Raw genomic sequence first — 20,632 nt, forward strand, 5'->3', positions numbered from 1 at the left:
CATACCTACTTTTGATTACAATTTAATCTCAACCAGCAAATTATTGAACACATGGAAGTTACGCATAGTAATAACCGATCAAATGTGTGAAATACAGGACACAACAAGTTGGAAGAAGATTGTCTTGGCTAGGGAACATGAAGGCCTATATTACCTGGAACACCCAATGCCGAATAGTTTTCATTCTGTTTTTTCAATCAAAGCCGATGTGTGGCATTTACGTTTTGGCTATCCCTCTTATGAGCGATTAAAAGGCCTCAACTTTGTTGAAACACATTTCCACATGATTTTGATTTGATAAAATTATTTAAGTTAATCCCATGATTAAACAATTAAATTTAAGTGCTTTGATTTAATTGTACTAATGAGTTTGTTCAATGTTGAGTAAGCTAAGTAACAAGAACAGGAATTAAGAATCTATACGAGAAAGAAAAGACAAAATCAGCAAAAGCAAATCACACAGCAGAAGCTGAGTAGAAATCAGCTCAGCTTTACGAAAGAAATGTCTTCTTCAGAAAAGCTTGAAGGCGGAGTTGCTAAGTCAAGCTGAGTAGTCGTCAGGTCAGCGTCAATGATCCGTCAACTTGGAAGACAAGGTCTGAGAAAGATTCAGAAGATTCAGAAATCTGTCGGAAGGACCTTTTCGAAAAGCATGGACCATTTGATAAATTACTAAAAGACAAAACCTGACACAAGAAGACAAACCTGGCGTTAGAAGACAAACCTGGCTCCTGGCAAAAACAGAAGACAGAATTGGCCTGCAGCACTGACTGCTGACCAAGTGATGACGAAGAAGATCGTTTTCCCACAACGGCTATGTCGGGATTCAAATCATTGAAGCCTCAAGATTACTATAAAAAGGCCAATTCATCACTTGGATCAAACACGCATACAAGAGATACATATAGACAAGCAAAAATCTTCACTAAGTCAAAAATCCAAAATAGAAGCTGTCTGAAAAGAAAAAGCAAGCTTTTACACCAAACTCCAATCATTGTGTAAAAGTCTAGAGTGATTTTATTCATCTAAAGTGTTCTTCATTAAGTGAGAACAATTCTTGTATCATTTGTAAAAGGTTAGAGAAGCTGAGTACTCGGTTATAGTACTCAGTGGTAGAGAGAAGCTGAGTACTCAGTTATAGTATTCAGTGGTAGATAGGATTGAGTAGACGAATAGAGGACGATACTCTTGCATACTCAGTTACTATTGTAAAAGATTTGTGCTCTACCTTTAAAGAGCTCAGTAGAGGATTGAAAAAGCTCGGAAGGATTCCGGGGACTGGACGTAGGCGAAGAGGCCGAACCAGGATAAGTCTTCTGAGTAACTTCTAACCCTTTCTCTTGATATTTATATATGTATGCGCTGCTTGCTTAACATTAAAATAATTTGTACACACTAAAGCTGAGTAATCTGAGTACTGAGTTGGAAACTGACTTAAGTGTTACTTCCCAACTCACGATTGAAATAGCTCTAGTCAGTATCTGTCTAAAGCTGTCTCACATCATACTCAGCCTTGCTGACCTGAAATTGAGTTGAATCATAATATCTTAAATCAAGTCAGCATTAATCATGAAAAAGTTTAATTAGTTCCTAACCCCCCTTGGAACTAATACTATCACGTTACACGGGACCAACAAACCTATCATGCAATGATTTCAATTCCTTACCATGTGATATTTGTCAAAGAGCCAAACAGAGAAAACAACCATTTCTTTAAGTCATAGTATAGCAAAGGAATGCTTCGAAGTTATTTATGCAGACATATGGGGACCAGTAAAAGAATCGCATTCTAACAAGCATTACTTTTTAAAAGGCAAGAAAAACAGTAAGCAGAAGCAGTAACATGTTATGCAACCAAAGTATGAGATCTTAAAAATAGAGGCCACATAATCTTCTTAATGTTGTTTACTCACCATTGTTAGTCGCAGGAGAACCTGCATATATGATTATACCTCAATACCATTGCCTTCTATGCTTATTTTGTTTTTGACAAAGTAAGCTTTATTTTGTTTTTTCTACCATTAGATAAGCTTACTTTGTCAAAGTTCATCACCATCCAATGGTGGAAAAAACAAAGTAAGGCTTACTTTGTCAAAAACAAAGTAAGCATAGCCTAACCTTGTCATTCAAACGTTAAATATATATCACAATTGTTGATTGAGTGGCTGCTATAATAAATTAATAATAATAATAACTTAACATTTATATACAAAAAAAAAATTCTTCAAAAAACATTTATTTATAAATGGGTCAACAATTTTTTTTCTTTTTTTTCAAACAAAACCTCATAAATTAAACACTTTCAACGATATCCTTATAAAAAACATACACTACAAAAAAAGGTCTATTACGACACTTTGTTAACGACGATTTTTGACATGTGTTTCTATATCTTTAAATTTAACCACGCTTTTGTATTTATATCGGCTTTTATTGTGACTTGACGACGCTTTTTATTTTTTGATGGTATTTTTCAAAATTTAACTACGCTTTTAAAAGAAGCATTGGTATTTTTTTTAAGTTAAAGACGGTTTAGGATATACGTCGCAACAAAGTGTCCCGATATTTTTTCATTTGAACAGAATTTTTATTTTTAATCCGTAATTTAAAAATCAAACGTATCTTTTAATTTGTGTCTCCTTTTATACTTAATCAATGACGCCGTTAATTTTTTTATGGGCATTTTTAAAAATTTAACTTCCCATTTGAAAAAAAGCGTCTGTAGTTTTTTTAAGTTAAAAACGGTTTAAATTTTGTGTCGATAAAAAGTATTTCAATACTTTTTGATTTAAAGATGCTTTTTAGTTTTGTCCCCATATCTAATAAATTAACAACACCTTTTTCTATTTATGTTGCGTTTTAAAACCACTTAACGATGCTTTTTAGTTTTGTTTTTGTTGATACATTTTAAAAAAGTAACTACCTATATTAGAAATTACAAAAAAAAAAAAAAACTACCTAAATCGAAAATTTGCAAATAGATGGTAAATACTACTACCTCCGTTTCATATTACATATCTTTCTAGAGATTTTTTTTTTTCATATTACATGTCATTTTATATGATCAGTACACGTTAAATCATCTTTTTTTCTGCTATAAAACGCGGATTTACAGAAATTAATTAGAATAGAATAAATAAATTTTAGAATCCATAAATAAGGGGCAACAATGTCTTTCTTTCAATATCCTTAATTTCTATACAACTCTCTAAAAAGACATGTATGAAACGGAAGGAGTAGTAAATAGGATATTTCAAATGCATATGGGGCAGTTAGACTTTTTAGGATAGAGGCGTGTATAAAGTCTTTCCACTAAGTTAAGCTCTGTTCTTTATCGCTGAAAAAAAAAACTGAACTGAACTGAACTGAATTGAATTGAATTGAACTGAATTGAATGCTACTGAACTGAACTGAATTGAATTGAACTGAATTGAACTGAACTGAACTGAACTGAATACTACTGGATACTGAACTGAACTGAACTTAACTTAACTGAATGCTACCGAACTTAACCGAACTAAACAATAATGATGATATTAGATTTTAAAATAATTTTAATGATAATATTGGACATTAATAAACTTATAATAATAATAATAATAATAATAATGGTTCTAATAAATTTAATAATATCAATAATAAATAAATATATTATTAAAGATAAAACTAAATTGAATATCAAATAAAAGCTCGGCTTGATAAAATCTTGGCTCGATAAAAGCCTATAAAATTAAATAAAAATGAGTCTAATTTAAATTAAAAATACAAATTACATACAAACACAAATTTACATATAATTTAAAGCCTATGAAATTAAATACAAATTTTCATATGAATACAAACTCTTAACTTTTTATTCTAATTAAGGGTTAAAGTGTAAAAATACCCCTAACGTTTTGGGTCAGGAGTAATTTTACCCTAACGTCTAAAATGGTGCAATTTTATCCCTAACATTGATAAATTCGGTAAATTTGAGAAATAATTCATAATATGGATGCAATTTCTAATTTTTAAATATGGATGCATACTCTAGTTTTAATTTTTTTATTAAACGATATATACTTTAATAAACTATCATTTTTTGATTTTTATCTAATTTATAGATAATGATAAACTATAAATAATAATAAATAATGATAAATTATAGATAAATAATTATAATAATTATAATAAATTATATATAAATAATTATAATATAATAAATAATGATAAATTACTGAACACTGAAACTGGATGCTGGAACTGAATGCTGAACTGAGCTGAACTGAACTGAATTGAACTGAACTGAACTGATTGTTACTGAAATTATAATTATTTGGTACTGTTAAGTTAAGTTCAGTTAAGTTAAGTTTAGTTCAGTTCAATTCAGTAGCATTCAGTTAAGTTAAGTTCAGTTAATTTAATTTCAGTAAAAAAGAACGGGCCGTGTATATCTTTTTCACCCTCTACCTTGACCTTCAATATTGTTCATCATGCTCTTCCTTATCCTAGTCCAGATTTACGTGTGGCTGTGGTGCTGCTCGTCGTGGAAGAACGATTCCGACCTTCTAATTTGTGTGGCGCTTCAAGGGTTTGTTTTGTATGTCTCCACTCTTCTCTGATATTTTAGATTTCAAATTACTCATTGCAAGTTTGAATAAAAGGAAATTTATTAGCTTGGATTATTTATAAAATTCAATATTGATCCATAAGGTTTCTAGTTTTGGTATATCTGAAGGGTCTGTTAGTGGAAAAAATACAGAGCTTGCTTCTCTGTATTTATCTTTCTCTTTGACTCTGTTTTCTTCGAATTTACTTGATGATTTTCTTTTCCTAATTGTTTTTATATTATGTTCTTCTCGTCCTAATCAAATGCTAGTATCTGCAACTTCCACTTTTCATGCCCAATGATATTGCTCTGTGTTAATGGAAGAAGGTAATATGATACTTGATATGTGTTTATATTATAATATAATAATCAACTTTTGACTGCAGTTCCTTAACGTTGATGTTCAAGTAGCAGTCATAACCCTTTTGATAATAATGGTGTCGAAGTAACCTCAAGAATGGATAAAGAAACTAACACTTTCGTTGGAAGCTTGTGCTGTCATTATTTTTACTCGGATGAGAAGGAGAACTGGGGACTCCTTAAAGAAGCGTGACTTATAAACCTTTAGCTCTTTCACCTTTTCTAGTGGCATCATTTGCCTTTGTTAATTCTTTTGATGTTTGTGTGAAGGGATTAGTGTTGAAATATATGTTGATTATTACTTATATGAGCGTCTATTTCTCTTTCTTTATTTTAATATTAGCTCCCTTCAATTCAAGAATAATAATAATTCATAATAATTAAACAAATGTAAAAAATAGATTCCCAGTATTCAAGATGTTTATTTATCAAAATGTCGTTATATTGAGAACGTAATAATATTTTAACAGAAAAATGTCGTTATATTTGGAACGTAATAGATTTTTTATGTTGCTAAAAGTAGACGTTTTTACAATTTAATCTCATGAATTTAGAGATGTTTTTAAACTAAAGTGTCGTTATTTTCAAGACGCTATGAATATTTTCGGAAGCGAAATATCGACATAAAAAGATTATGTGTCACTAACTTTACCATGCTTTATTAAAACGTAGTGAAAATTTAGAAAATTAAAAATAAATAATATGAAAAAGTTACAACGATAAAAATGTAAGTGTTGGCATCATGTGGACGCTTATATGTGATATGTCCTCAGATTAAATTTACCTACACAACCTTTTATGCGTCGCTAAAATTAATGACACGCAATTTAATGACGCTTGTGATGACTGTTGAAATACCTTTCCACATGATTTTGATTTGATAAAATTATTTAAGTTAATCACATGATTAAGACAATTAAATTTAAGTGCTTTGATTTAATTGTACTAATGAGCTTGTTCAATGTTGAGTAAGTTTACTAACGAGACCAGGAACTAAGTGTTCAATAAGAAGAAAGACAGAACAAAGTCAGCATGAGCAAAGACACACAGCAGAAGCTGAGTAAAATGTAACTCAGCCTTGTTAAAAGAAAAGTCTTCTTCAAAATAACGCTTGAAGGTGAAGCCGACCGAAGAAGATGAGTAGAATGTAACTCAGCATAGATAAAGAAAAAGATTGAAGGCAAAGCCGATCAAGTCAAGCTGTGTAGTCGTCAGGACAACACCAATGATCCGTTGACTAGAAGACAAAGTCTGACACAGGTCTGCAACAATTCAGAGGCCTCGGAAATCCGCCTAGAGACCTTTTCGAGACGTATGGATCAACTGGCATTTGGCAAGAAGACAAAACTAGCGCTAGAATACGAACCTGGTGAAAGAAGACGAAACTGGCAAGCCTGACGCCTGCTAAAATCAGACGACAGGATTGGCCTACGATTCTGGATGCTGACCAATGAATGACGATAGAAGACCGTTACTCCCAACGGATATGTCAGAATTCAAATGATTTGAAGCTTCAGAGTTCACTATAAAAGGACAAGTTCATCACTTGGATCCTTACGACACATACAAGCAAATACAGACAGAAAAGCAAATCTTCACAAGAGTGAAAATCCAAAATAGAAGCTGTCTGAAAAGAAAGCAAGTTCTTACACCCAATTTCCAATCATTATGTAAAAGTCTAGAGTGAATTTGTATTCATCTAAAGTGTTCTTCGTTTTGAGAGAACAATTTTGTATCAATTATAAAGGTTAAAAGAGTGGTGCTGAGTACTCGGTTATAGTACTCAGTGGTAGAGAAATTCTGGATACTCGGTTATAGTATTCAGTGTGAGATAGGATTGAGTAGACGAATAGAGGACGGTACTCTTGCATACTCAGTTGCTATTGTAAACGGTTTGTGCTCTACCTTTAAAGAGCTCAGTAGTGGATTGAAAAAGCCCGAAGGGACTCTGGGGACTGGACGTATGCGGTGAGGCCGAACCAGGATAAGACTGCTGAGTAATCTCTAACCCTTTCTCTTGATATATATGTATGTGTTGCTTGCTTAAATTACTCAGTATATAATTTGTAGAAGCTGACGTTGAGTAATCTGAGTGCTGAGTTAGAAGCTGGCCTAAAGTGTTATTCCCCAACTCACAATTGAAACAGCTGTAGTCAGTGTCTGACTAAAGCTGTCTCACACTTCACTCAGCCTTGTTGACCTAAAGCTGAGTTAAATTATCAAAGAATTAATTAAGTCAACATTATTAAGCGAAAAAGTTATATTAGTTCCTAACCCCCCCCTTGGAACTAATCATATTAAGTTACACGGGACCAACAAGTGGTATCAGAGCTCAGTAGCTCACTATCCAAGATAAAACTATCTTGAGCTGATCCCTGTAAATGGCTGAGAACAGCACTCGTTTCCTTCCAGGAAATCAAACAACACAGATACTCCCTGAGGGATTATCTATTAGTCGGCCTCCTCTGTTCTTCGGGTCAAATTATACATTTTGGAAGAACGGAATGAAGAACTTCATTCAGGCAACAAACATGAGTGCATGGCTGGCTATAGTCCAAGGCCCGTTTGTTCCCTATGAAATTATTGACGGAGTAAAATCTGTCAAAAGTGAGTCTAAGTGGTTAGAGGATGACCTTAAAAAATTACAAAATAATGCTTCGGCTATCAATATGCTTCACTGTGCGTTAGATGCTGCAGAGTACAATAAAATTTTAGATTGTGAGTCAGCTTAGGAAATCTAGAAGAAGCTGGAGGTTACCTATAAAGGAACCAGTAAGGTCAAGGAGTCTAAAGTGAATCAGCATATGTGGCTCTACGAGCTGGTCGAGATGAAAGATAACTATGAGATCTCTGAAATGAATGCAAGATTCACCAACATCATAAATGAGCTTAAAAGACTTGGCAAGAACTTCACAGAAGAAGAACAGGTGAAGAAAATCTTGAGAAGTCTCCCTAAGAGCTGGCAAGCTAAGAAGACCGCGGTTGAAGAAGTTCAGGACCTGACCACATACAAATACGATGAGCTCATCAGATCTCTGCTGACCCATGAGATCTCTATGAAAAACTTTGAGGCTAAAGAGAAAACTGAGGACAAGAAGCAAAAATCTCTTGTCATGAAAGCCGACTCAACCGAAGCTGACTCATCAGATGATGAGGAGATGGCCATGTTTACCAGGAAGATGAAGAATCTGTTTAGGAAAAGTGACAAGAACAGCAAAAGGCCATTCAAAAGAAGTGATAAGTACAGAGCTGAGTCTAGCGATTCAGACATAAGAAGGATAGCTCCAAGCCTGTTACTTGCTTCGAATGCCATCAAACTGGGCACATCAAGTCAATCTGTCCTACTCTGGAGAAAGAAAAGAAGGGTAGTAGAAAGGCAATGGTGGCCACATGGAGTGACAGTGATGAGTCAACCTTATCAGAAGCTGATGCCACTGAGTCAGCAAACATCTATTTCATGGCGGATGAAGCTGCTGACAACTGCCGATCTGAGCAAGCTGACCTCTCCGATGAGTCTGATCATGAGGAACACTCTAATGAGGTAACATCCATATCCTTGTTTAGAAATGAAATGGTTAATGCCCTGAGTGATCTCTATACACTGATCAAAAAGTGTAACAAGAAAATAAGAGCACTCAGCAGGCGGTGTGATGAGATTGAAGAGGTAAAACTCAGTGACCTCCGACATCTGCTCCAGGACAACACCAGGCAAGATGAAAATCTAAAAATCATGCATCAGTTTGTCTCGGAAGTCCAATCAGATTCTAAGAAACTGAGAAAGGACATCACTTCAATACAGGACCAACTGAGTTCATCGACTAAGAAAATGTTTTATCCAAATGCTGAGTATTCAGGTGCTAGTCAGCAAAGACGGTACACTCAGCAGAACAGTCAGTGTGACTGTTGTGGAAAGAGAGGACACATTGTAAGTGTGTGTTGGCATGCTCAGCACCATCGTGCTGACCAAAAATGGAAACACCCTCAAAGGGTGGTTTATTGTGACTATTGTGGGAAAGATGGCCACACTGTAAATGTATGTCGTCACAAAATCAAGTATGATGCATCACCTGTTAAATCTAACAAATGAGGACCCAAAAAGAATTGGGTACCTAAAGATAACTAGTTCAATTGCAGGTGAGCCTGAGGTGCACGGAGAATTCAAAGCTATGGTACATTGACAGTGCCTGCTCGAGGCATATGACTGGTGATGAAACTCAGTTCATCACACTTGTGCATAAACGAGGTGGAAATGTAAGTTTTGGAGACAACAAAAAGGGTAAGATAGTGGGATCAGGTACTATTGGAGGTAATCCTACTATTGAGTCAGTCTCCCTAGTCAGGGGTCTCAAATATAACCTATTGAGCGTTTCTCAGCTATGTGACAACGGTAGAAAGGTTGTATTTGATGCCACTGAGTGTCGGATACTCGAGGGAAAAACAAATGATTTAATTTTAACTGCCCCTCGTGTTGACAACGTTTTCATGCTGAGTTTAGAAAAGAAGTTTTCAAAAAATATATGCTTAGTGTCAAAGGAAGATAATTCCTGGCTATGGCATAGGAGACTTGGTCATGTAAGCATGGACCTCCTAGCAAAATTAGCAAGAAAGCAATTAGTTGAGGGATTACCCAAACTTAGATTTGAGAAGGATCAATTATGCAATGCTTGTCAGCAAGGTAAACAAACCAAAAAGTATTTTCAAAGTAAAAATATAGTCTCAACCAAATGTCCATTGGAATTACTACACTTGGATCTTTTCGGACCAGTCCAGCCACTGAGCTTGGGTGGTAAGAGATTTTCCTTGGTCATTGTAGATGATTTCTCTCGATATACTTGGGTCATCTTGCTGAGTAGCAAGGATGAAGCTTTTGAGATGTTCTCAACACTGATTAGAAAACTTGAAAATGACAAAGATCTAAAATTAGCCCACATTCGAAGTGATAATGGCGGAGAATTCAAAAACCAACAGTTTGATGAATTCTGTGAAGTCAGTGGTATTGACCATAATTTTTCTGCTCCTAGAACTCCTCAACAAAATGGGGTAGTTGAGAGCAAGAACAGAACCTTAGTTGAAATAGCTAGGACAATACTAAGTGAGAATAGGCTTCCAAAGTATTTCTGGGGTGAAGCTGTCAACACAGCTTGCTATATACTCAATAGGGCTTTAGTTAGACCTATACTTAAGAAAACCCCCTATGAACTTTGGAAAGGACGAAAACCCAATATTGGATATTTTCGTGCCTTTGGTTGTAAATGTTTTATTCTTGATACGAAAGACAACCTTGCTAAGTTTGATTCAAAAGCTGATGAAGCTATCTTCTTAGGGTACTCAACAAACAGCAAAGCATATAGAGTGTTTAATAAACGAACTCAGGTCGTAGAAGAGTCTGTACATATTGAGTTCGATGAAACTGACCCTGCAGGAAAGATAAGTCAGCCTACCGAAGATGACCCATGCTCAGCTTCCGCTGACCAAAATGGAGCCGCTGAGTCATTACCTCAAGGTCTGACCAAAGGTAAAAGCGAACCCCAAATTACCTTTACTTCCTGCAGAGATTGTTGAAACACCGATTCCTGAAAACTCAACACTGCCAAAAGAAATCAAGATTCCAAGAGGACACTCAGAGAAGTCCATTCTTGATGCTACTGAGAACACCCTGATGACAAGAAACCAACTCAAGAGATATCTTAGTAATGTTGCCTTCGTCTCAGTTCATGAACCGAAGAACTTTTCCGAAGCTGAGCACGATGAATTCTGGATTAATGCGATGCAAGAAGAACTTGATCAATTCAAGAGAAACGAAGTGTGGGATTTAGTGCCTAAACCGAAGAACCAATAGACCATTGGAACAAAGTGGGTATTTCGCAATAAGCTAGATGAACAAGGTAACGTAGTCAGAAACAAAGCCAGACTTGTAGCTCAAGGTTACAGTCAGTAGGAAGGTATTGACTATGGTGAGACTTTTGCACCCGTAGCTAGATTAGAGGCAATAAGAATATTATGTGCATATGCTAGCTTTATGAACTTTAAACTGTTCCAAATGGATGTTAAGAGTGCATTTCTTAATGGAGTTATAAATGAGGAGGTTTATGTTATTCAGCCTCTAGGGTTTGAGGATCCGAAATTCCCAAACCATGTTTATAAACTCAAAAAGGCTCTGTACGGCCTGAAGCAAGCACCACGTGCTTGGTATGAAAGGTTGACCAATTTCTTGCTGACCAGGAACTATGTCAGGGGAAAAGCTGACACAACCTTATTCATTGGTGCTACTAACAAAGCTATGTGCAAGGAGTTTAGCGAACAGATGCAAACTGAGTTTGAGATGTCAATGATAGGAGAACTCAACTTCTTCCTTGGACTTCAAATCAAACAAAGTAAAAATGGCATCTTCATTAGTCAGACCAAGTATGCTAAGGAGATATTGAAGAAATTTGATATGGAAGAATGTAAGCCCATATCTACCCCAATGGGTACTGACACTGTGCTTTGTGCTGATGAGAAAGGTAAGTTAGTAGACAGTAAGTTATATCGAGGTATGATTGGCTCTCTACTTTATCTAACTGCGAGTAGGCCAGACATTCAGTACTCAGTATGTTACTGCGCTAGATATCAAGCTAACCCTAAGGAATCTCACTATAAAGCTGTGAAAAGAATTTTTAGATATTTGCAAAGCTCAGTAAATGCAGGTTTATGGTATCCAAACACAAGTGATTTCGCACTCATCGGATACACTGACGCTGACTATGGATGAGACAAGTTGGAGCAGAAAAGCACTTCAGGAGGATGTCAGTTCCTTGGAAGCTGTCTAGTGTCTTGGTTCAGCAAGAAGCAGTCGCCAGTTGCCCTGTCAACCACTGAAGCTGAGTACATTGCTGCTGGAAGCTGTGTGGCACAAGTCTTATGGATTAAACAACAATTGGAGGATTATGGAGTACAAACAAAAACAATCGAAGTCAAATGCGACAACAAGAGTGCCATTGACTTATCCAAAAATCCAATCCAACACAATAGGATGAAGCATGTCAGCATTAGGCATCACTTCATCAGAGACCATGTACTCAAGGGTGAGATCAAGCTGACCTATGTTCCAACAAATGAATAGCTTGCGGATATCTTCACGAAGCCCTTGGCTCGTGAGCAGTTCAGCATACTAAGGGAAGCTATCGGTATGTCTAATCCTCTTCAATAGATTTCTGCGCTAAATGAATAATGAGTGATTATTGCATGATCAGTAACTATCATATGCTGAGCTAACATGAAAATCATGAAATCACTATATGCTGAGTAGACATACATATTGAGTAAATATTATGTGTTGAATTACTAAGTATGCTAAACATCCCTTCTATACGAAACAACATACTCTGAACTCCAAACGTTTAGTATTCTAAATGCTGAGTAAAGCAACTTGCAAAATAAATGATTGCACGCGTATTTAAGTAGCCACCTAGGATGATGTAGGCATAATGATTAGAAAACCATGTGCCGAATGTGTCATTAATGCCAGAGATAACTGTCGATTGATCAACTCGAGGACAAACCGCCATTCCGACCTATCAGATCAACTCAAAACCGCCATGCCGAATGTGTCATTAATGCCAGAGATAACTTCTCTTTACACTTGAAATTTTTGGCATTCGATTTCTCTCTCTCAAATTTCCTAATCTTCTAAACCTCTCAAAAATCCTCAAGAAAACATGTCGAACGATTCCCAGAATATGTCCGGTGAGCAATACGACGACAACCGCTCGGACATTAATCCTCTATCTCCTGCTGAGTAGGAATATCAGGAGACTTCCACAGAGTCTCAAGAACACACCCATGGTCAGCATGACCAATCTGTTCCCAAGGTCAGTATGCCTCGTGAAAACCCTCGCACTGACCAAGCGACTCCATCGAGAAAGAAGAAGGAGAAAAAGAACGAAAAACCTAAGGAAAGGACGTTCTCCCCAGTTTTCAAAAACATCAAAAATCTTAAAGTATTCTGTTCCCGCTGGTTCTCTAAAGGATTCGTAGAAGCTGAGAAACCCTTCTGCGAGTGGATTTCAAAAAATGGCTGGACTGACCTCTTCTCTCTTCCCGGAACCACTTATCCACAGTTAGTGAGGGAATTCTACACGAACCTAAGAGTAGCAGATGATGATGATGACCATATGATTACAAAGGTCAAGAACAAGGATATCATCATCACTCCATCTTATCTCGCTAAACTACTAAAGCTGAAGGAAGAAGGATCAGAACTCAGATGCACGAACGACTAATTGCGCGTTAATTACGTTGTTGAGTTCTGTAAACCCAAAAATCACAAAGGAGAAATCACCAGTACCAGCATGGGTCAGCCTAAAAAACAAGCTCACTATATCCTGACTAACTTCTTGTTTCCCAAGGTCAACTCCTCCTCCTCAGCTTTAAATTTTGAACAGTGCTTCATCTGGCACATGTTAAACTACAAGCCGCTCAACATGCCCATCTTTCTCATCGGGGCCTTTCAACGCAGCACCGGGATCCTCAGGATGGGTTCTCTCATCACCAAGATACTTCAGGATCACCAGGTCAGTTTAATAGAAGAAATTGAGATCGAGAGCACTAAGATCACCGCAGCCGTACTGTTCAGCTTAGCTCATATGGTTGAAGGGGATAATATGGTTGAAGAAGCATATGTTGAGTTAACCAAGAAAGGGAAGAAAGTTATGGTTGAAGAAGCACCCGCTGAGCGCACTAGGCAGGAAAGAAAGAGGAAAGCTGACCAATCCTCAACCAAAGACATTAACATAGCTCCAAAGAAGATCAGGATCGTGTCTAGTGCGAAGAAAGATGCTCATGTTGAGTCAGCTCAAAGGGAACCTAAGTCAGCTGAAGGCAATAAGAAGAGGGTTGAGCCTGAGGAAGAAAGTGAGGAAACACCAAATCAGCCTCTAAAGAGGAAGAAAACCTCCGGGTTGAAGCCAATTGATGCTAACCCACTTGACTTTGTGATTACCAAGGAATCTCACTTCGTGCAAAGTCAAGAAATTGATTTGCAAAAGCCTCCGTGTGATCAGGAGGAAGAACAGGGCCCTACCGAGGATCAGGGTCAAGCTGACAAGATGGGTTCTGCTGAGCCAAGTAACACAGGTGCTACCGAGAAACCTACTGAGAACCAAGCTGAGTCACTAGTGAAGGACAAGGTTGTGGAAGGCCTTGATGCTGACTTTGGACTCAACTCTTCCTCTGAGTCCCTTGACTCTATTACTGCTGATCTTTCTCAACCAACCAAAACTCAAAAGGACAGCACAGAAAAGCGGTTCAAACGCAAGGCTCTGAAACCCAAAGTCATAGACTTATTGGATGAATCTCCGCTGAGGGACCCAATCACTGATCTCACTGGGCTTCAATTCCAGTTCTTCACAGACATCATTGAACCCACTCCCGACCAAGTGAAGGAAAAACAAGCCTCTGTTTCTCGAGCTGAGGAACAAGCCGACCCAAAAGCTACTAAGGGTCCAATCTCTGCCGACACTTCTGCTCATCCTTCCACTGAGCAAGTGCTCGAAGTCCATGCTGCTCAACCCAACGAATTAGCAAAGGAAACTCCTCCTGCTCAAGCCAGCTCTGAGTTGCCTCAACCTCAAAACTCTACTCAACCTCAGACTGACACTGAGCAGGTTAATAACTCTGCTGATCAAACTCTTCCTACTCCTATCAAGCAGACAGAAAACCAGTCAGCTCCTGCTGCTGGCCTAAATAAAAGTGCAGCTGCTGATCAAGCTGGTACCTCCACTTCCGGGCAGCACCAAACACCTCCTCCATCTGGTGCTGACTACAATACGACCCTTGAGCATAACACCGATGAATCCTACACTTATCTGAATGCTTCTGAGTCTGGAAGGAAAATCATTCACTTAGCTCACGCTCTACTTCAAGATATTCACCAGTCTCACGCCGATGCTGCTGGGCCTATTCTTGCTGAGCCAACACAATTCTCCTCTGTCACTCAACTTCTGACCGAACTTAAAGGTCTCAAGGAACTGATGAGTGTCATGACTTCCTTAGTCTCTCAGTAGCCGTAGCAAGAATCCATATAATGAAGCTGGCTGAACTCCAACTGATGATGGTGAATCACATGAACTCCATCCAAGGACAACTTAATGCCTTATCAGCTACGAACTCAACATCTGCAACCTCTGCTGAGGTTAATCAACTTTTCTCCTAGCTGTCCTCTGAGCTGACCGGAGCTTGTGACCTTATCTCCTCCTCTTCTCAATGCTCCATAGAACAGATTGGTGAAGCCATTCGCCTATTCAACCTAAGCAAAGAGGAAATGGACACTGACCAAGTCAAGACCAACGAGATTCTGCAATGGACTCAATCAACACTTGCGCATGTCCGACATATAAATGTTCAACGTCAGTCATATGATGATGCATTCCTCAGGATGTATCATCAATCCTATGCACGGATGACGGACTCAATCAGTTGGATTGGGAAGTCACTTGAGTACCTACTCAGCATGCTCAGCGCCAATATCAAGATCCCTGCTTCAAGTATGGCTGATGGCATGCAAGTGTTTAAAGGTCTTAGGGAAAGTACGGGTCACATGCAACACTATTCATCCATACTGACTCGTGTTGTTCAACAAGGGCAGTTCCTTGCTCCTCCCCTTCAATCGAATGATGCTAGCAAAACGGGGGAGAAATAACAAGCTAAGCAAGCTGCTGGAACTCAGCAGAAGCCGGGGGAGAATGACAAAGCTAAGCAGCCAGCTGTCGGAACTCAGCAGAAGCCTGGTTCAACTTCTGTTGTCCTGGGTAATCAAAGTCAGCAACAAAGATCAGCCAAGGGCAAAGGCAAATCCAACCAAGTTCAAGTCAACATGAAGAGATAGATTAGCAATAGTCTTAGCTTATGACTTGTGATTTTGTATCTAACATATCTTTGTTGAACTGACTATCTATATATGCATCCTTTATCCAAACTGACTATATTTATGCGATGCTTACTTGTTGTGTTCATATGCTGAACTGTCTGATATAATTATCCATTGAACAACAATCAAACAAAGCTTGTGAACTCAAAAATTAAACAAGTTAATATACTCAGCACACTTCCAACTCTGATACCTATATTTGAAACTGAGTAATGACTAAATATTCCAAGCATTGACCTACTTCTGGAAACTGACCTTAGCTCATCTGAATTAGATCTTGGAAGGTCTAGAATTGAACTAAGTCAGTAAAGGCATGCCTTAGTTTCACTCGATTAGATCTTAGAAGGTTTAGAGTTGAATTAAGTCAATAGATGCAACCCTTACGGGGGAGTAATTTCAGAAGAATAAGAAAGGTCAACTATCATTGGGAACCTCAACGCTGAGTTCCATAATTAAATACTTTTGCCAACATCAAAATGAGGGAGTTTGTTGAAACACCTTTCCACATGATTTTGATTTGACAAATTATTTAAGTTAATCCCAATGATTAAGATAATTAAATTTAAGTGCTTTGATTTAATTGTACCAATGAGTTTGTTCAATGTTGAATAAGTTTACTAACGAGAACAAGAACTAAGTGTTTAATAAAAAGAAAGACAGAACGAAGTCAGCATGAGCAAAGGCACACAGCAGAAGCTGAGTAAAATGTAACTCAGCCTTGTTAAAAGAAAAGTCTTCTTCAGAATAACGCTTGAAGGTGAAGCCGACCGAAGAAGCTGAGTAGAATGTAACTCAGCATAGATAAAGAAAAAGATTGAAGGCAAGGCCGATCAAGTCAAGTTGTGTAGTCGTCAGGACAACACCAATGATCCGTTGACTAGAAGACAAAGTCCGACACAGGTCTGCAACAATTCAGAGGCCTCGGAAATACGCCTAGAGACCTTTTCGAGACGCATGGATCAACTGGCATTTGGCAAGAAGACAAAACTGGCGCTAGAAGACGAACCTGGCGAAAGAAGATGAAACTGGCAAGCCTGACGCTTGCTAAAATCAGACGATAAGATTGGCCTGTGATTCTGGATGCTGACCAATGAATGACGATAGAAGACCGTTACGCCCAATGGATATGTCGGAATTCAAATGATTTGAAGCTTCAGAATTCACTATAAAAGGACAAGTTCATCACTTGGATCCTTACGACACATACAAGCAAATACAGACAGAAAAGCAAATCTTCACAAGAGTGAAAATCCAAAATAGAAGCTGTCTGAAAAGAAAGCAAGTTCTTACACCCAATTTCCAATCATTGTGTAAAAGTCTAGAGTGAATTTGTATTCATCTAAAGTGTTCTTCGTTTTGAGAGAACAATCTTGTATCAATTGTAAAGGTTAGAATAGTGGTGCTGAGTACTCGGTTATAGTACTCAGTGGTAGAGAAATTCTGGATACTCGGTTATAGTATTCAGTGTGAGATAGGATTGAGTAGACGAATAGAGGACGGTACTCTTGCATACTCAGTTGCCATTGTAAACGGTTTATGCTCTACCTTTAAAGAGCTCAGTAGTGGATTGAAAAAGCCTAGAGGGACTCTGGGGACTGGACGTAGGCGGTGAGGCCGAACCAAGATAAGACTGCTGAGTAATCTCTAACCCTTTCTCTTGATATATATGTATGTGTTGCTTGCTTAAATTACTCAGTATATAATTTGTACAAGCCGACGCTGAGTAATCTGAGTGCTGATTTGGAAGCTGACCTAAAGTGTTATTCCCCAACTCACAATTGAAACAGCTCTAGTCAGTGTCTGACTAAAGGTGTCTCACACTTCACTCAGCCTTGCTGACCTAAAGCTGAGTTAAATTATCAAAGAATTAATTAAGTCATCATTATTAAGCGAAAAAGTTATATTAGTACCTAACCGCCTCCCCTTGGAACTAATCATATTAAGTTACACGGGACCAACAATGATGCTTTGAAAAGCGTGGGTAAAGCTTTAGAGACGCTGAAAACCATCGTTAAACCATAAATTTTAACATCGTAATAGGCCATTTTTTCTGTAGTGATAATAATGTAAATACTCAGGGCCACTATAATACTAAATTGGTTAGCATTGGAATGCGAATGATGAGTCATGACATGAACCACCTCATTCGCGGTCACAGAGCAATCCGGACGTGATTGAAAACCAAAACATATATCTGCCATGACGCATCAAAACTCCATCAAATCTCTACTCCTAGAGTGAAACGCATCAATAATCTCGCAATGCTAAGCCTTTCGTGAGTTAAGTCGAGATCACATCGCTTGACACCGAACTATACCCCTCTAGAAACTCACCCTCTTGCCCACGTAAGATAGCTCCAACCCCGAACTGTTAAGTGGTTGCGAAAACCACAGCGTCAACGTTGCACTTCACCTCCCCTGCACTCGGTGTAAACCATCTGCTAGCCGATCTTCGATTTTCAACAACAATAGCATTGGCCATCCACAGCTGTCGTAGCTCCTTCTAGTTTGCCAAAAATTGAGCCGCACCTGACACCACCTCCCCTGGCTCCCACCGCAATCTCGTCTACAACAGCTGGTTCCGCTACTGCCAGATGACCCATAATACAACTGCCATACAGCTTCTTATCTCCTTCCCCAGGCGCACTAGGAGCTCAAGGAGCCAGTCTTCGATCTATTCCCACTCGGCGTCCATCGCTGGTAAATTAGCCGCCTCCGAGCAAGCCATTGCATGCTGACAACCAACAAATAAGTGCCACCCATACTCAACATCCCTATCACACAATACCCAATTAATTGGAATGCTCATATGTAGACAATGCTTGAAACGGTTTTCAGCACAAGGACGAGAAACACACTTATCCTAGAATTGACTTTATAGTTTTTTCTCCAGAAATGACTTCATGATCTTTGAATGAGTCGGATTTATATAATGATAGACAAAACTCTTCTGTTTTCCATGAAGGTAAGCATGGTAACGCTCATATACAGGCAGATGACAACCTCATATATAGGGAGACATACCACAACCATCCATAAAATTATAAAGAACAAACTACCAAATCTACCATAATGGATTAATTAAAAAATTTATTCAACAAAGAAAAAATAAAATAAAGAAAAGGTTTGTCTTGTGGTTAAAAACCGAAAGAAAACCCAAAACATTGATGAGAAGATGGGAGTTTCTTGCCGGCTAGGTTTAGATCTCTCTACAGTTTTGTTTTAAGCTCCTTTATTATTTTTACACCACTAAATAAATTGTTAAGTTTCAAGGTTTTGATAACGTTTTGTATGTAAATTTTTATTAGTAGTGGTTTTAATTGTACCATGTGTTAAACATATTAGAATTGAAATCTTTTGAAAAGAAAAAATTTATTTTAATCCTTTATCCCAAATTGTTCTCCTATATATAATTTGATGAAACTTGTGTTTCTTGTATAATAAATTTTCTAGTTATGGAAGTGTTGAGTGTAGAAAATGATGATCGAACTGGAAAAGAAAAAATAGAGAGCTTTCCAAGAGAGAAAAGTTGGGTTAAACATATTAATCTTTTAAAGTAGGAAGGTTTTTGGTACCCTCAATCATTCTTGAAGGTAGATCCACAGATATATTAGTGGCTAGTCATTTGAAAACAGGTACAACCTAGCTTAAAGCTCTTACTTTTGCTATTGCTACTAGGTCTACCTTTCTTGATATTTCCACTAGTCCTTTGCTCCACGATTGCATTCCTTTCTTAGAGATCGATCTTGCAAATTCAATGGATTATAGTAATCCGCTTATTGCCACTCACATTCCTTACGATTCTTTACCAAAATCTGTTGTTGATTGTGGCTGTAAAATTGTATATATATGGAGGGATCCAAAGGATGTTTTCGTTTCTATGTGGTATTTTGTTGAAATATTCAGAAATCTTGAACCTCCTATTCCTCTAAAACAGGCTTTGGAGCTCTTCTGCAGAGGAATCTCCAATTATGGACCCTATTGGGAACATGTATTATCTTACTGGAAAGTGAAGGTTGAGTTTCCAGAGAGGATATTGTTCCTAAAATACGAAAAGAAATGAAGAAAGAAACCACTACAAGAAAAATGAGTATTAATAAGTAAAATTTAATAAGGGTGTCAAATATACTTATTAAAAATATATTCTTCACACATATAATAAGGATAAATTCCATCACTATGTTATTAACAAGCAAAATCTGAACGTGGATGCAGCGGTATTCTCAGCATCAGGGAAAGCAGGATATGGCTTCGTTTTAAGAAATGAAGGGGGCGTCTTCATTGCAGCAGGTAATGGACAGCTCGGTATCTGCCATGACCCGTTGATTGCGGAGGGAATGAGCTGTCGGGAAGCACTCAGCTGGTTGAAGAAGGAAAGGGTACAAAATGTTCATCTGGAAACGGATTCGCAGCTCCTGATACTGGCTATCTCCGGAACCAATGAGCTAGTTTCCCCTTTTGGCATTATCATCGACGATTGTAAAGCTCTAATTAACGAGCTAAATGTTTTATCAATTTCTTTTGTGAGGAGGTCAGCGAATAAAGTAGCTCACTTGTTAGCCAGAGCTGCAGATCTGAGTCTGATACTGGGATATGGAAACGTAATCCCCCTGATTTTATCTGTAATGTTTTATCTTCTGATATTCAATAAAGAGGCTTACTTTGATGTCAAAAAAAAAAAAACAAGCAAAATATTTTTTTATTAAATTTTACTAAAATTTCTCCTTATTAATTCATGGGTAAATTACACAATGATCATAATTAACAAATTATTTATAA

The sequence above is a fragment of the Euphorbia lathyris genome, chromosome 2 (assembly GCF_963576675.1).
Source record: "Euphorbia lathyris chromosome 2, ddEupLath1.1, whole genome shotgun sequence".
In the NCBI taxonomy this organism is placed as follows: Eukaryota; Viridiplantae; Streptophyta; class Magnoliopsida; order Malpighiales; family Euphorbiaceae; genus Euphorbia; species Euphorbia lathyris.